Here is a 13,196-nt window from a genome sequence, read left to right on the forward strand (position 1 = left end):
CTGCCTGAAGCTGCAGTTGTCGGTAGAGCTGTACATGAGAATGGAACTAGGGATGAATGCCTTGGTCTGCTTCTATGAGCTAGGTGCATTAGAGAAAATACCCCAGGCATTTATTGGACACTTCCTCTACCATGTGGCATGACTTGAAAGTAAGGCCTGTCCCGTTTGATGAAATGTGGTGCTTTTTATTAGGTCTAGCTCTACATCCCAGCTCTCGACTGTTGCCAAATCTTTAAAATATACACACAGTGGGCTTTTTCTTCACTCTGAGAAGTATACAGCTCCCTTAATACTATGGTGGTGGTTTATCGTTCTGCCTCCCAGGAAGTGTTTCCATTACAAATAATTCACCTGTAAAGTACACTCAGTCACAACACTGTCAATCCAATTAGTTTGCTCTAGTAAACATTCTATACAGAAGGCAATCCGTTTTTGCTACTTTTCCACCAAGTGGTGGCAAAGCTAATAGATCTGGTTCTAATGTGATAGAATAATTGTTCATGCAAAGCATGCAAACAGTTTTTGTGCATGAGTGCAGCATTCTTACATGAAACCTACTGGCTTTACCCGTGCTTGTTTGATGGGCTGTAAGACTGTCATCATGTTTTCAGAGTTTCCGCTAATCCCAAGAAAGACTCCGAAGCCTATTTACAGATGGGTGCAAACAACTGGTGCAAATAACATTTGTGCCAAGCAGCAGGAGTATTTGCAGTAGATTAACACCCATGTGCAATGGAATGGGCAATAACATGCACAACATAATTGCTCTTATTGTGTGCATGCTATTGCCATTGGTGCACAGAGTTGAATGATCAATTACCATTAGGCATGACTTATTGGTATGCACTCATACAGACCAGAACACAGTGCAATCTGGGTTTTATGTCAGAACATTGATCACAAAAATATTGTTGTGCCGTAATGTCAATGTCAAAATGTCAACATCAAAAATATCGATTCGATTCGATTCGATTCAAAAACTTTATTCGATCATTAATTAATAATCATAAAAGTACATACATACATAGGTATTAAAACATGAGGATTCAGCAGATTATAAGTTAAACACATGTCAAAAAAGACTGCTTTTCCTCAGACATATCGATTTTAAAATATATACAGCAGTAAAAAAACAGATGTCCTGTGAATTAAGGCCAAATAAAAGCCCCATGGTCGAAACAATATTGGATACATTATATTTTCTAAAAAGCGGTTTCAGATATACTTTTCGAAGATGGAGATAGAGAGGGCATAACAATAAAAAATGCTCCGTACTTTGCTTTGTAATCCCATCGCACGGACAGGGGGCAGAAGTATAAGTCTTCATTACAGGGTACGCAACAAGCAAATGAGCAATCCCCATCCGTAATCTTGTCAATACATATTGGTGGGATCGGATGGTAACCAATTTAAGGTATCCTGGGAGCCCCATTTCTTCCTTAATATATCTGTCATAAAAAACATGTGAGGAGAACTGAGCAGTAGCTAAGTTACGCTTTACCATGCTAACCCTCAGAAATTCATGTTTAATCTCACTCTTCGAGATATCTAAAACACAAGAAGGGTTATCACACACCGTAACATTAAAAACATCATTAAATGTTCGGATAATATAATTAAGCCAGGGGATGCGGGAACATTTGTCCATGTAAAGACAGTCTAAAATTATCTTTCTTGTGAAACCTGTCTGTTCCTTAGACCATATAGATCTCCATACTAACAGGGGTCTTAATCTGATCAAGTCAGATAGATGTTCTAGACCAGCCTCCTGATGGATCAGCTTTGTTGAGGAAGAAGATGGTAAACAAAGGAGTTTTTTAACAAATTTGTTTTCCTCAACCTGGAGCATGTTGTTATTACAATGGCCCCACACTCCTGAACCATATAGGGCCAGAGCAACACATTTATGGCGATATAAGTACAACATATCTGGTATCCGTCTTGAGCCTAGCTTGGATGCAAATCTAAATAAGCCAAAAGAACACTTGGCCATTTTGGCTCTTACATTAATCATTTCGGGAGTCCACATCCCCCGACTATTAAAAGTGATACCCAAATAACAAAATTTGTCCACCACTTTTATAGTTTGGTCCATGACTGTAAACGGTCTTAGGTTCTTAATTTTCTTCCCACAGGGTATTATAAAAGTTTTTGAATTATTAATTTTTAATTTTCTCCCCTTAATAAAATCAGCAAATTTATTCATAATTTTTTGCAACCCTAAGGGGGTTTGTGAGAGCAGAACCGCGTCATCCGCATAGAGCAATATTGGGATGGACAAACCTCCAGCAGTCGGTGCATCTGCATTGGTGGATCGTAGTTCCGACTCAATTGCGTTAATAAAAAGGGAGAAAAGGAGAGGTGCAAGGACGCATCCCTGCCTAATTCCGGATCCTATTTTAACACTAGAAGTACACTCCCCCGATTGCCCGTATCGTATCTTAGCTGTCAGGTTCCTATAAAGTTGGGCCAAGAAATAGATAATATCTTGAGGGGCACCCATGTCCAACAAGGTTGACCACAGAAGACCATGGTCAACCAAGTCAAAGGCACTGGACAGGTCGGCAAAGCAAAGAAACAACGAGCCTTGCTTGGCTTGTGTATATTTGCATATAATAAGGTCTAGATTAATGCACTGTTCTATAGTGCCTAACCCCTTGCGAAATCCATATTGAGAATCTGCAAGGATCCCTTTTTCTTCTACCCATTCCTCCAAACGACTCAATAATACCCTACTCATAATTTTTAGGGAAGCAGTAAGGAGAGAGATCGGGCGATAGTTTTTTGCCTCACCCCTCTCCCCTTTTTTATACACCGGGATAATAGTTGATTCTCCCCAGGTTTGAGGAGCCGCAATCATAGCAGCTGCATTAAAAACCTTTGTTAACAATGGGCTCCAAATGGAAATCTCGGCTTTATAAAGGTCCACGGGTACCCCGTCAGGGCCCGGCGCCTTTCCCCTCTTACTGGCCCGGATGGCAGCATCCACCTCTAAGACTGTAATATTGAGAGGTATGGGGATATAAGCCAAGGTTTCCCTATCCCCCCCTACCGCTAGTCCTTCGGGGTTAAAAATACTGGTAAAATGGGACACCCATTGTTCCTCAGATACCTGGGCTGACATTACCGGGACTTCTTCATTTTGGAGGAAGGGACTATTGACAGTGGACCAGAAAAGCTTGGTATCCTTTAGATCCACTGCCTTAGTCAGGTTATTCCAGGCCTCTTCCCTTAGTTCCTGTTTCCTATCCCTCAGGTGTATTAAGTATTCCCTTCTAAGGGTTTTAACTGCTTCCTTATCTCTGGGTTTATCCTTAAAAGCTGCTTTGAGTCTTTGTAAGGATTTGGTACATTCCCTATTAAACCATCCCCTATTAGTCCTAGGGCCCTTTGGTTTTCTTCCAGTTAAGATTTCTGCAATGTTTTTATTAATAATGTCGAAACTAACTAGAATATCAACATTATCCTTTTCGGGTTCGAGACAGCATTCTACCTCATCTATACAAGCAGACACAATGGTACACAGTAAATGTTCCTCGTTTTGCCTACCCCATTTAATTCTAGGGCCATTGGGTCTGTGTGGGACTATATCTGTCACTTCACCATGTAACGCCTTTACTTTATCCCCCCACAAGGAGAGATACATTGTTAAACAATTATGATCGCTTAGGGCTGGGTCTACTATTACGGGTAAAGAACACAAAGCTATAATACTGGAGGAGACAATGAGGTAATCGATAACCGTGGCACAATTCCTTCCTATAAAGGTTGGTACCGAATTACCCTCACTGTCTGCGCCAGGTAACATAATACATAAATCCATTTTAAGCATAAGAGTATTAAGGGAATCCCCATAAACCGAATGTATAAAGTGGGTCTGGTCTTCCCCCCCCTCATCCCCATGCCCACATACCCTATTGCCACTAAATGGGCACATGTGAATGTTAAAATCTCCGCCCCACAAAATATCAGGAGCCACATCACTACGCCCAAATAACCTTTCCACCTCCGCCTCAAGTTCATCAACCATATCTGTTTTTGAGTGGTTAAAGGCATTGTTGTAATGGTTTATAACTAAAACATTTCGCCCATTTCTGTTTTGTAACCACAACAACTGAGAATGCAGACCGACGGTCCGGTGGATTTTTACACGAACCGGTAGCCTCACAGAAAGCAATATCACCATTCCACCACTGGCTCTCCCCATGTTAGATGGCTGGGCATGGCAGTTATAAGCAACATACCCATCAAGATAGACATCTTCGGCCGCCCAAGTCTCCTGGAGACACAAGATATCAAATTGGGTTATAAATTCTAACCATCCTAGACAATCTATCTTGTTATTCCACCCAGCGATATTCCAACTCGCCATCTTATATCCCCGTCCTGTTAGACTAACACCCTCAATGGATAGTGGGGGTAAGGTGTGGACATGGGTTGCTTCCCCTGGCATGGGGTCTTCAGATAGTAAGGTCGGGCTTGTACTTCCATTGGCCGAGGTAGGAGCAACAGGGTTACAGTAAGGCTGGGCAGAATTAGATGTATTCCCCCCAAAACTACATGTAGCATTATACCCATTGAGTGAGTTAATATCAGTTGGACCTTTTTCCTCCGTGCCCACACCCGTGTCACCCCCTGTGTCTCCATAGAATCCCTTCTCCCCCTCCCCTGTGGCTCGATGGCATCAATCGCAGTCTTCCAGGCCACTCAACACCTCAAACCTGTTGGTGGTATTTAAGGGTGTAAAAGGTTTGAGATGATCCATTCTCCTGTGTGTTCGGGGGTTATACCTTGGGCCTATAATATTCCACCCATACAGATCTACAGCTATGGGTTGTTGCTTGTCGCTAAATATAGGGCCGTTATAGTAGACAGGTGGACAATATGGGTTTGGGAGCATTTGCCTCAGTAACGGGGGTGGAGGGGCTCGCTGTGATAGATGATTTGATGGGAACACCACTGAGCTAGGATAAAAATATGTTAGGGGACGGGGGGTAATAGGTTTACTACCGTGGTCTGAAGGCCAGTTAAGTATAAAATGGACGGCATTCTGGTCTCTAAAATTAATGACCACTATGTCTCCCTCAATGTCTTTGGGTCTTCCTCCCAGCCATGGAAGGCGGCGAACATGTATAATTTCTCCATTGATATTGTTTGCAATCGGTCTATGTAGAATTAACCAATGTGATATTTTATTTTTCAACTGGGCGAAGTCCTCCCGTTTGTTCTTCTCCAGTTCTGGGACCCCAGTAAGGACTACTACATACGGTACAGCTTCTGGTGGAAGTTCTGGGAGGGGACCCTTGTTATAGTTATCTCGAGTCAGCCGCTCATTTCCTCTTTCTCTCGTTATATTCCCTGGGACTTGACCAATATTATTCCTCTGTCCATTAGACGTTACAGCCTGTAATAATGTGGGTTTATTATTAGATCCATCAGGATTACTCCCTGATGTAGGTAGTCTGATCAGGAGTAGGTATAGTAATTATAGCAGAAATACCTGATGAAGAGGGTACCATTGGGGCTTGTATAGGGGGGTTAAACGACACCTTATTAGTTACAGTCTTTTTCCCCAATTCATGTTCTATCTTCCCAAGTCTAACTTCTAGTTTGCTAAGTCTATCTATGATAGCCAGAGAATAGGTCCTCATTATAGACTCTATGCTATCAATCAAGGCTCTGTCTAAGGGTTCCTGTAACGTCACCACCGTTCGAGGGCTATCGGCTGTGGAGATAACAGGGTCAGTAAGGGGAGTTACACATGGATGCGTTGGTGATATAACTATCCTTCCTTCATCTGTTACTTTAACCAGTCCTCCTCTGGTACTGTCATTCTTTTTAATGCCAAAATCTGCATGATTGATTTTCCTCTTTGTAGGGTTATTTTTACGCCTTTTTGTCGGAGGGGGGCCATGGATTTTAACTGGCATGACTTTTCTTACCCTACTATTAACCTCTTTTGTTTGTTTAGGGATAGGGGTGATTTGTGCTTTAGTTATAACAATAGGTTTAGTTATACAGGGAGTAATAACAGTAGTTGACAGATTACTAGTAGTGCCTAAAGAACCAGAATCGCTCGTAGATGTTCCCTCTCTAAATATTAGAGGGATACTGTCCTGCGAGGGGGTACAAATATCCCCCGTAGAGCTCGTTAGCGCTGGTGACACCAAGATGGGTCTATTCTTTAGACTTTCAATCGACCGTCGTCGTTCAGCCCGCAGATCTTCAAGGGTAGGGGGGGTTTGAGAATCCAAGAGGGTTTTCTTGAAGTACTTATCTAGTTTCCCATTTACCAAACCCCCCGACTTCGCAGGGCCAGGTAACTCCGGGGTTAAAATTTCAATAGACATAATGGTTATATAATGAACCCCTCGAACACTTACACAATAGTTCTACATTGATCGGTATTCGAGCAGGGGTTCTGGCCCAGTCCAGTCTCTGTGGGTCTATGAGGGTCTTAGAGGGTCCGCCCTTAGTCCGGGCTTTGTCCCGGGTGAGGTCCCGCACACGCGTCCCGCAGTCGCGTGATATCCTCTGGTCTTATGCTGTCCGTGGATAGAGGGGGCGGAGACCCGGGAAGAGGCAGCAGGTGTGCTGGCTGGATCACGCACAGCCTGCTGGGCCTCGCAGTCCCGTCCTCCTGCACAGCAGCACCCCCCACAATCAGCAATGCCCAACGGGGCTCCCAGCACACAGGACCAGATGAAATGTTGCCCAGCGAGGCTCCCAGAGGCAGGCAGCGAAACGGGTCAAAGACTCCCTCACGAGCGGCGCCCGCGAAGCGGGGGCCGCAAGGAGTTTTCAGCAATCAGCAGGGGGCGGAGACCCGGGAAGAGGCGGCAGGTGTGCTGGCTGGATCACGCACAGCCTGCTGGGCCTCGCAGTCCCGTCCTCCTGCACAGCAGCACCCCCCACAATCAGCAATGCCCAACGGGGCTCCCAGCACACAGGACCAGATGAAATGTTGCCCAGCGAGGCTCCCAGAGGCAGGCAGCGAAACGGGTCAAAGACTCCCTCACGAGCGGCAAAAATATCAACTTTACAGACTTATAGCGTAAAATCCTCAAATATCAACTACTAAAATATTGTGATCTGCAATATCGCTATTATGTTTGCAAATACATATATTTGTTTGGAAATAACATTATTTACATTTGAAATAAATGTTAAATAATTTTTTTAATGTAATATACTTTAAAAATGTATACAATATTAAACACATATATTATTTGCCAAGCACAAATAATTTTTAAAATAGAAACATAGTTATTTAAAAACAACAACGTATGCACTCATAATTATCAAACATTGTATTAAAACTATAACCATTTATTAACTCATTAAACCATTTGTTTTACGAAAATAAAATAATCTTTTTTAAAGTTTTAAAACTATTGCAAAAATATATAAGAATAAAAAAAAAAACAGCAGAAATTTAATAAAAATAAAGTAGTCTTAAAATATATATGTTAAAATTTTACATACACGAAAGATTGTTTTGTTTTTTTAGAGTGGTGTAAACTGTTGTTCAGTGGAGTAGAGTGGAGAGGAGTTGAGTGGAGTGGTGTAGCATAGAGTGGAGTCGCGTGTTCTAGAGTACAGTGGCGTGGAGTCGAATTAAGTTGAGTGGTGTAGCATATACAGTAGAGTAAAGTGTTGTAGTGTGGAGTGGTGTTTGATACAGTGGAGTGAACTGATGTGTTGTAGAGTGTCAGAAAGTGTTGTAACATGGACAGAGTAAAGTGTCACAGAGTGTATTAAAGTGTTGTACAGTGGAGTGGTGTGGAGTAGAGTGGAGTGTGGTACAGTATGGTAGGGTGGAGTGAGATAGAGTGTCATAGAGTTGAGTGGCATAAAGTAGCGTACAGCGGAATGGTGTATAGTACAGTACGGGAGTACAGTGGAGAAGTGGCCCATAGCGTAGAGTATAGTAACTGGGGTGGAGAGGCATAAAGGAAGTTGGGTAGAGTGGAGTAGCATGTCATAAAGTGCTGTAGAGTAAAGTAAAGTGTTGTCTACTGGGACTTATAGGAGTAAATTGATGTACAGTGTAGAGGTATATAGTAAAATACAATGGAGGGGCGTAGACTGTTTTTGAGTGGAGTATAGTGTTGTTGAGTGGATCACAGTGGAGTGGGGTAGTGTGGAGTTATGTACAGTGGAATATCGTAGAGTACAGTGACACAGAGTGGCATACAATGGTGTGGTGTTCACTGCAGTAGCATATAGTGGAGTGGAATATAGTTGTATAGAGCACAGTGGAGTGCTGTAGAGTAGAGTGGGGGTAGTCTGTTATACAGTAGAATAGTGTACAGTGGAGTGGCATACAGGGATGTGGTGTAGAGTGGAGTGGCATAGAGTGGAGTGGAGTAGAGTGGACTACAGTACAGTGGACTACAGTAGAGTGGACCACAGTAGAGTGGAGTGGCATACAGTGGAGTAGCGTACAGTGGAAATCATACAGTGGAGTGGCATACAGGGAAGTGGGGTAGAGTGGAGTGGCATAGAACTGAATAGCGTGGAGTTGAGTGGCATAGAGTGCAGTTGCGCACAATTTAATAACATAGGAGATTGGCATAGAGTGGAGTGGGGTACAGTGGAGTAGGGTATAGTGGAGCAGCGTACAGTGGAGGGGCGTAAAGTGGAATAGCATTCAGTTGAGTTTTGTAGAGTGGAATGACATGGAGTGGAGTGTGGTACAGTAAACAAGAATACAATAGAGAGGCAGAGAGTAGAGTGGTGGAGAGTGGAGTGTGGTAGTGTGTAATATTGTACAGTGGTGTAGTGTAGAGTGCAGTGGCATAAAGTGGAGTGACGTACAGTGGAGTGAGGTACAGTGTGGTAGCATTCTGTGGAAGAGAGTACATTGGAGTGGCATACAGTGGAGTGGTGTAGAGTGGAATACCGTATATTGGAGGGGCTTACAGTGGAGAGGCATTGAGTCAAGTGGTGTCGAGCGGAATAGTGTAGAGTGGAATGGCAAGAATGGAGCTGTGTACAGTGGAATAGTGTTGAGTAGAGTAGGGTAGAGTTTAGTAGCGTACAGTGGAGTGACGTAGACTTGAGTAGCAGTGGAGTAGCAAAGAATGGAGTGACATAGAATTGATTGGCATAGAGAAGAGTGGGGTAGAGTGGAGTGCTGTAGAGTGGAATGGCATAAAGTCGAGTGGCATTCAGTGGAATAGCATATATTACAGTGGTGTACTGTCATTTGGCATACAGTGGAGTGGCATTGAGTGGAATAAAATAGTGTGGAGTGTTGTAAAGTGGAGTTATGTACAGTGGAATAGTGTAGAGTGGATTGACGTACAGTCTAGTAGTATACTGCTGAGTGGCGCAGACTGGAGTGTCATATTGTGCAGCGGCATAAAGTGGAGTAGAATACAGTGGAGTAGTGTACAGTGAAGCGGCATAGAGTGGAGTGTGATAGTGTGGAGGGGCATACGGTGTAATAGCATAGAGTGGAGTAGCGTAGATGAGAGTGGCGTAGACTGAAATGACATAGAGTGGAGTGGTGTAGAGTGGAATGTCAGAGTGAAGTGAGGAATAGTGCAGTGGCATACAGGGGAATGGATTAGAGTGGAGTGGTGTGGCGTAGAGTGGTGTGGCATACAGTGGAGTGGTGTACGATGGAATAGCGTACACTGGAGTGGCGTAGAGTGGAGTGGTATACAGTGGAGGGGCATGGAGTGTAGTGTTGTAGAGTGGAGTGTGGTAGAGTGGAGGGGTAAACTGTAGTGGCGAACAGTGTAATAGCGTACGTTTGAGGGCCATGGAGTGGAGTGTTGTAGACTGGAGTGGCATGTAGTGGAATAGTGTAGAGTGTAGTGGCGCAGAGTGGACTGAGGTAGAGTGGAATAACATTGAATGCACTGGTGTAGAACGGAGTGACATATAGTGGAATAGCGTTGGATAGAGTGACATAGAGTGGAGTGGCATATAGTGGAATAGCGTAGAGTGGAGTAGCGTAGAGTAGGGAGGCAAAGAGTGGAGTGGTGTAGACTGGGGTGTCATAGAATGGCATGGCTTACAGTGTAATAGCCTATAGAGGAGTGGTGAAGAGTGGAGTGGCATAGAGCAGAGTGGGGTAGAGTGGTGTGGTGTACAGTGGATTAGCGTAGAGGGGAGTGGTGTATAAAGGAGTGACGTAGAGTGGAGTGGCCTCCTGTGTAATAGTGCAGAGTTGAGTGGTGTAGAGTGGAGTGATAGAAGGAAGTGGTGTAGAGTGGAATGTGGTCATTAAAATAGATGTAGCATGAAAGTGAGTGAACAAATGTAGAAGTAATGTAGCAAGAATATACAATATGAGCTGTAAATGGTAACTTTTTGTCGTCTGTGAGACTAGTTTAAGTAGTGTTTCAGGTGTAAGTTTTTAATTACTTAGCTATATATTGTACTGCAGTATACCGCAGTAGGTTCACAGTATATCACAGTGCATTCAGATGAAAAGACAGTATGTGATTGGCTAAACATGTGTGTACCAAATGCCATAGGCAGCCATGTAATTTTCAGCACAGTTTGCCTGAGTTATTTGTTCTGCGTTTCACTGAGTGTAGGGTTAGGGTCTTGTATATAGGTAAGTAGTAGATATTATTGTTTTTCCCTACCTATTACCACTTTTTTAAAGTGGTAATAGGTAGAGAAATGTATTTATAATTTTTTATATATTTTTATAGAATTTTAGGGAAAAGTGTGCCTTTGTTTTAAAAAAAATTAAGTAGCACAGTAATTTGTACTTATTACAGCATTACTCCGTATACTTTTTTGCAGAAGATTTAAATGTGTTAAAAATAGTAAATAGACTGTAGTACACTATGTTTGTAAAATATAGTGTAGTACTGTGTATTTTAAATTATTTAACATATTTAAGTACTACTGAACATTATAAAAAAAATAAAAACATACAATTTTCCCTACCAATTACTGTCCTTCTCGTATCAAAGCACCAAAATCCAACAAACTCATAATAAGCATCTTACAAGGACAATTGCTTTCCTGCAGGCTGTTTTGAGTCAATGTTTTAAGTCAATGTCTGACTGCTACTCCAGAACCCAAAATGGCTTATGGGTGGATTAGTGTATAGGGAAATGCATGTTGTTAATTTGAGCAGTGGCCATATGAGTCTGTTAGTTTGATTTAATAGGCTAAAGGAGGGATAGAGGAGGGAAGAGTCTAGATAGTGTTATTTGGGAGATCATAGTAGTAAAATGAGGTTTCAAATTAGTCAAAGGATAGATAGAGGAGGGAAGAGTCTAGAAAGTGTTAATTTGGGAGATCATAGTAGTAAAAGAAGTAAAAGAAGGTATAGGATGAGTCAAAGGAGGGGTAGAGGAGGGAAGAGTAAAAAAAGGGTTATTAGGCAGATCATAGTAGTACAAGGATGCTTGGGATAAGTCAGTGTGGAGGTAGAGGATATATTGAGAGAGGAAGTGCATTGTAGACAGTTGAAGGTCTATTTTTCGATTCCTACAATAGGAGTAAAGTGATAAATATTTAGATACATAACTACAGAGGAAGGTGTACATGTACATGGAAAATAATAAAGAGATATAAAGTTGCAATTATATAAAGTCCCATAAGTGCATTTATGGATAAATAGTGTGACACTCAGACTTTCAAATGCTGCTGTACATAAAGTTAATTTATTTGTGCATTTGTATTTGCTTTACGGAAATGTAATGCATTTTTGGGAGAGTTAATTAATTTATATATATTTTTTTATTTGACATTTTCCCAAATATTTTAATAGTGAAGCACTTATAGATACAATTGTTATCCTTATATTTACACATTGTGATAGATAAAAAAGAAACAGTGCATATAATCAAATATCTTATCTAACTAACCACACATTGTGATAAATAAAATAAATAAAGCATAAACCCATAAGATTTAGTCAAATAAATTATATGTAAACTAAGCAGTGACCTATATACATGTTAAGCATAACATGGGGCCTGGCCGCATTGTGAAGGGGGAGGGAGGAACGCGACCAGCTTACCTGGGCCGATTTCAGCCCCCCTCCCAGAACCATTGATGGCCTTGGAGATCACGGATTTTGCTTTCGTCAGAGAGCGTCAAGTATTTGTGACCTGCAGGAGATCCAAGAATGTTATATCGCGTGTTTCATGACGACGTAAGGTAGAAGCCAAGTGGCACTCTTATAGAGACGCTAATTTCAAGTCGGCATTGTCTTGATTCAGTTAATAAAGGATCTTTTTATGTCCCTAGGGCGCTGTTCAACAAAGACTAGTTTGCGGTTATCATACAGCAGGCATAATTGGTGTGCAAGTAAGTCCTGGCATTTTAGATTTTCAGCCTGGCTCGGCTTCATAGTTAACTGTTTAACTTTCCATTCACCTTTTTGTTTTGCTGAAGTGTGCTTTCTAACACTTTCGCTGTGGGCAGTTGGGGAAACTATAATGTGATCTTTTAATGTTGGGTCTGGATTATAAATAGAGATAATGGCTGATGACACAGCGGATTGAATTCCTCCTTGTATGCTTAACTAGAACAATTTTGTTTTGCTTTTGAGTTCCCCTGATGAATGGATAGGATTATCCCGAAAAGCATTGGGAAAACAACATCGAAGTCTACTTGTTTATAGTGAATGTTATGTGTATATAATGTTTGCAATGATCATATGTTTCTGTTAAATACATGTCAATGATTAGAGGATTACGGCAAAGCATCCGTAATAAATAAGAAATGTGCATATTTGGGTGCCGATTCCGATCCTGTAAAAAGGCCCTACGAATCGTCGTACGGAGCGTTTTCTTCGTACGACTCGTACCCGGTAAACTGTCCGTACAACCTAGGAAGTACGATTCGTACAGAAAACCTATTTCCGTACGAATCGTACAAAAGACCGTACAGGTAAAAAAACCCTACGAATCTGATCCGTAACAGCCTGTACGCGACGTCCGTACGTATGTAAGCAGCGTTTTACGGCCCAGCAAGTATGATTCGTCCCTACGGCACTCTGTACGGCTCTTTTTTTACGGGAGCCAATAACAGCCGTAAAAGCTGAGTCCCCAGGGGTACGAGTCGTACAGGCCCCCCGTGTATGTACGCACCGTACCCCTCCTGCATATGTATGCACCGTACCCACAGCGCGTATGCGCTGGGTGTACGGTGCGTACATACGCAGGTGGGGTACGGTGCGTACATACGCGGGTGAGGTACAGTGCGTACAT

The sequence above is a fragment of the Triturus cristatus genome, chromosome 5_1 (assembly GCF_964204655.1).
Source record: "Triturus cristatus chromosome 5_1, aTriCri1.1, whole genome shotgun sequence".
Lineage (NCBI taxonomy): Eukaryota > Metazoa > Chordata > Amphibia > Caudata > Salamandridae > Triturus > Triturus cristatus.